Source organism: Narcine bancroftii, chromosome 1, assembly GCF_036971445.1.
Source record: "Narcine bancroftii isolate sNarBan1 chromosome 1, sNarBan1.hap1, whole genome shotgun sequence".
Classification (NCBI taxonomy): Eukaryota; Metazoa; Chordata; class Chondrichthyes; order Torpediniformes; family Narcinidae; genus Narcine; species Narcine bancroftii.
Window position 1 is genome coordinate 379,099,532 of NC_091469.1, and position 5,562 is coordinate 379,105,093.

Genomic DNA, 5,562 nt, shown 5'->3' on the forward strand with positions numbered 1-5,562 from the left:
AAGGTGTGGGGGAGCATGAGAGATGTCTGAACAATCTTAGAAGGTGAGTTTGAGTAGCCTGGGATGATTCTCAATGGAATTTTGAAGGTTGAAGGGGAAACCTATTGTGACGTATAAAATTAAGAAAAGAATATACAGGTCTAGTGGCTGTTTCCATTGGCAGGTGAAACCATAACTAGGATACATGGCCTCAAGATCTGGGGAGAAGATTTTGCACTCGTTAAGGAGGAACTACCCCTCCCAGAGTAATGAATCTGTGAAATTCTTTGCCCTAGGAAGCAGTGAAAGCTGCTGCATTAAATTTATTTAGAAGACAGATAGGTCAATTTTTGAAAAGGAGGGGAATTAAAGATTATGGGCAACAGGCAGGTAGAACATAATATACAAACTTAAAGTGGGGCTGAACCCACAGCCAAATACAGCCATGATATTCCTAAATGGCCGAGCAGGCTTGACGGGCCAAATGGCCTTCACCTGCTCCAGTTGCCTGTGATCTTGTGTAATGGTGCTATATAAATGCAAGTCATTCTGTTTCAAGTCAAGGAGTACCCACCAATTAAACACGAGACAATCTAAAGCCGCTGATTATTGCCTGTCGTAATGCTTCTGAATTTTTAAGGTGCTGATTTATATTTCTTCCCTACTAATTCAGCATCTGAGTTGTTTTCAAGGAGCTGTGCTATAGTGGAGAAGGGAATTGATACCCACACCTCATTGTTTGATAGTGCTGAGATTTCTATTGAGTTATGTGGTCACAAAGGAAATCAAAGATTCCTTTTATTGTCACGTAATAATGCATTAAAAATGTAATATATATGAAATACTTCAACTTTTGTTTGCCGTAAGCAGAGTCGGCTTAATGTTGCCAGGTGCCCCTGTAAGAGAAAGAGAAGCAAAAGTGAGTCCCTTCAGAATCACTGAGTGTCCGTGGCAGAGGCAATATGAACATCATAACTACCTTCTCAGGTAATAGGTTGTTTAGGTAAATGAATCAGTCGGTGATATCATCCATCTAACAGATGGCTTAACCTTAGGCAGGTAGGCTAGAGTCTTAGGTTAATCTGGAAAGCCATCATGTGATGGTGCTTATGCCCAGGTCTGCTGTCATTGAGTCTTTGGAGAATAAATTAGCACTGGAGCCACCTGAATCACAATATACTTCATCTGATATCCAACCCCACCATTATTTAAAACAAAAACATACAGGTTTGACAACCATCAGTGCATGCCCTTTGAACTGATCCTGAGGGCAGGTTTCACATGATCATTGAACAGACAATAAATCAAAAGGAGTCTTCAAAAGTGCACTTGGTGTTTCTGAAAATTGATTGAGCTGGCTTGGGTAGCTTGGAGAGTCATTGGCTCTTAATGTAATATTTTGGAAATAAGGGTTTGATTTTTCCATATTCTGGTGACTGGTGGGTGGTGGAATTGGAATATGGCAGGGACTGAGCTGTAGCTCATCCACGTCTTTATTGGGACTTCATGGTTACCATTATAACTGTTGCAAGCATTGCTCTCTTCACTCAAGCCCAATGGAGCAAGGATGGCCAATGTTGAGACCTCTTGGTTGATTTTTGTCCTGATACAGACCAACAGGCTGATATACAACGAAGAAAACTTTACCAACCTCCATTCATTTCCGCAATGGTGTTTCGAGTTGACTATAAATACTGACATTTCACTTCTCATTGGGTTGGGTTCCTCTTACACTGAAGTTGAGGGTGTCTGGAGGTTAAAAGGGAAGTCCTCATCAAGCTAGTGGATGTCCGCCTCATGAAAACTGTGGACCCTGTCTACCCTTTTGGATAGAATTATGGGAAGTGTTGACAACAATTCTGGGGATGAACTTCCCTCTAGACACAGAATTGTTTCTTCTGGGGAATTGGGCAGTATTAAAAGTTAATTTCTCCAGAAGAAAATCTAGACTTATTAAAATTGCATTGTCAATAGCCAGAAAATGTATAGCGTAACATGGAAATCTGATTCCCTACTTCACATTGTTCATTGGAACATGGAAATGCAAAGTTGGATTCCCCTGAAGAAGATTACTTCGAGTCTTAGGAATAGATATAGTATGTTTGCCGAAATTTGGCAACTCATTTAGATTACTTAAATGCCCATATTGTATAATTTATTTTGATATTTTTTCCAATTAGTATACTCCCTTATTAGAAACTTAATACTTTTAAAATGATGTGACTCTGAGATGTTGAACCTTGCTCTTGTAACTTATTTCTTCTCTATTTTCTTTCTTTTTTTCTCCCTCTATTCCCGGCTGACTGTCCCCTTTTCTTCGAATCTGGGAGGGGGCACTGGAAAAGAGAAACCATCATTTCCTTTTTATTTTTTTTTCAAATTTTATGAATGTTTTTCTATGATTTTATATTCAATGTATTATTGTTATATTAATTGAGTCCTATAGTCTGTAAAAAAACTCACCCATCTTTTTATTTAGGCACCTGCCTGGCTTCTGCTCATATCGTGATGAAGGGGTCAAGTCTGAAATGTTGGTTTTGCTCCCAATGGACGGTGCACGATCGGTGGAGGTTCTCTACCACTTTTGTGTATTGACGTCAGAAGTGTGTCTGTCTGCGAACCACAGATAAATAAGGGTTCTTCCTGGAACTCCAGGAGTTCTCAATAGTTCCAATAGTTGACCAACCATGGGGGGGAGGGGAGGAACAGCAAATTTCCCCTCAGTTTTATTGGTCATCAATCCCCTGTGTTTTGGCACTATATTTGTTCCTTGTGTGTTGCTTTACTGGAGATCTTTTTCTCCAAATACTTCACTGTTAAAGTGGTGGTATTCCTGACACAAAATATCCAGGGATAGCATCTTATGGCACTGTTTGGGGAATGAAGGCAGAGAGTGTCTCCTAACATCTCAACTTATACTTCATGTTTAACTAGCACCATTAACATATTATCCAATCTTTTATCTCATTGATCATTGTGGGACTTGCCAGACTTGCCATGTGTAAATTAGCAGCCTGTTTGCCTTCATTATGGCAGTAACTATACTTCAAATATAATTACCCTGTAAAATTGCTTTGCTGTTTCCTGAAGACATAAATGACTGTTAAACTTAATTGGAACCTTATTTGGCCCACATTTAGAATGCTGTGCACAGTTCAGGTTTCCATATTACAAAAGGATATGGGAGCACTGTGGGAGATACATAAAATTTAAAAAATAAATTAATCCAGAACTGAGAAGCTTTACCTATTGGGTTGGAGCTCTTTCCTTTGGAATAAAAGAACTGACGTAATAGAGGTCTTTAAAATCATGGACGGGTTTGACTGAGTACAAAGAAAGAAGATGCTTCCTCATTGGGCAGGATGGTTAGCATAGCAGTTAGCCCAATGCTGTTACAGTACCAGTGACCTGGGATTGGGCCTGGTGCTGTCTGTAAGGAGTTTGGACATTCTTCCCATGTCTGCATGGCTTTCCTCTGGGTGGTCAGGTTTCAAAAACATACGTACGGCGATTGTAGGTTAATTAGCGTATTTGGGGAGGCATAGCTGGTGAGCTGGAAGGACATTACCGTGTTGTATGACTACAAAAATGTTGAGGGCACTTCAAATCAAGGAATCAATGGTATGAGAATGTTACTAATGAATTCAATATGGGGTTCAAAATAAGTTTTTTTTGAAATCCAGAATTAGAGGTAGATAGAAGGATGCATTTATGGTGTAAGTAGTCGACACATGTGGCATGGGAAGATGCCTACGCTGAGTTGAATGGGGAAAAGTGATCAGTCCGCACACTTATTAGTTCTTTCTTTGGTAGTTTTTCTGGTAGCTGAATGGAATATTTGCATATTATAGGAGGCATGGAAGATATGTCAGAAGTCCGAATGGATATCCAGGTGTGTCGAAGTTCTCCTTGGCTGAGTTCACAGTGAAACCCATAAGATCCTAAAGGGTCCATGGTAGGATAGAGATCAAGATGTTTTCACAGGTGGGAGAACCTTGAACAAGGGGATAAGGGGCCAGTCATTTAAAGTCACTGAGATTTACAGCATGGAAACAGACCCTTCCATTCATCGCACCCAAGCAACCAAGTTTCTACCAAAGCGAGTTCCAAATCCTGTCCAAATCTTTTCAACATTGCTGTGGCACCTGCTTCTTCCTCTTCCTCTGGTAGGTTGTTCTGTACACCCACTGCTCTCAGGTCCCTTTTTAAATCTTATCTCTGGAGTTTGACACAGAAATTGCTCCTCAGAGATGCCGGTGAATCTCTGGATTTCTCTGTCCCAGAGGGTAGTGGAAACCAGATATTAGAGATATTCAAAGTGGAAGTAGATTAAATTTTGGAGGTTGGCTCAGGAGAAGTATTGTGCATTTATTGAGAATTGAATTCAAGAGTAGGGAGGTTATGATGAAATTGTACAAGTGTAGAGCTCGTCGAAAGAACCAAAGACTTGTTGATCCAAACCAAGGCTTTTATTAGCAAAAGACCGGAGCTCTTCACAGGTGGCCGACCAGTCCGGAATGATCCGACCTGGCTAGGGACACAACCCTTTAAGGCCCAAACAATAGGTGTGGCTTAGCTCTCAGCCAATCGCTGTAAGCACAGTCTAGATACAGTAACTATATACACTATGTACATTGGTGATAGATCTGTACTATCACAACAAGGCATTGGTGAGGCCAAATTTGGAGTACTGTGTACAGTTTTGGTCACCAAATTATAGGAAAGATATAAACAAAATAGAGAGAGTACAGAGAAGGTTCACAAGAATGTTGAGAGGATTTCAAGGTTTGAGTTACAGGGAAAGGTTGTGCAGACTAGGGCTTTTTTCTCTGGAGCGTAGAAGATTGAGAGGGGACTTGATAGAGGTGTTTAAGATTTTAAAAGGGACAGACAGAGTAAATGTGGATAGGCTTTTTCAATTAAGAGTGGGGGAGATTCAAACTAGAGGGCATGGTGTAAGATTGAAGGGGGAAAATTATAAAGGGAACATGAGGGGAAATTTCTTTACGCAAAGGGTGGTAGGGATGTGGAATGAGCTTCTGGCAGACGTGGTTGAGGTGGGATCATTGGTTACATTTAAGGAAAGACTGGATAGTTACATGGAGAGGAGAGGACTGGAGGGGTATGGACCGGGTGCTGGTCAGTGGGACTAGGAGGGTGGGGATTTGCTACGGCATGGACGAGTAGGGCCGAACTGGCCTGTTCTGTGCTGTAAGTGGTTATATGGTTATAAGGTTATAGAAGTATTGAAAGTGGAGGAAGATTTTTGAAAGATTGGCGAATGGATGGTGATGGGAAACTGGCAAAGAAGAGGAGTTGAGACCTGGGATTATATGGAATGGTGGGGTATGCTGGAGGGCCTTTCCCTGCTCCTCTAACTCTAATGCTTGTCTGGAGAACAGTGGCACCAACATGTCTAAGTCTGTGCAAGACTACTTTTTTAAAAATCAGAGTCACTCTGTGTAAAATGCATTTGGACATCAATTCCTCATGATGCTGTTTGTAATCCTCAAGTAACAGCATCATTGCCATGTAGTTTCCTGGAACTTCCTTCTTGAAATGTGGACACCTGATAGATTCAAA

At 40.9% G+C, this 5,562-nt stretch overlaps 1 long non-coding RNA gene across 1 annotated transcript; it reads left to right on the forward strand.

Annotated features, from left to right (window-relative positions):
- The first annotated feature begins 829 nt into the window (after window positions 1–829).
- On the forward strand, window positions 830–2,628 carry LOC138752879 (uncharacterized). Its single transcript, XR_011350995.1, has 2 exons — window positions 830–966; window positions 2,459–2,628. It is a non-coding gene; the product is annotated as an uncharacterized lncRNA (long non-coding RNA).
- Window positions 2,629–5,562: the final 2,934 nt, after the last annotated feature.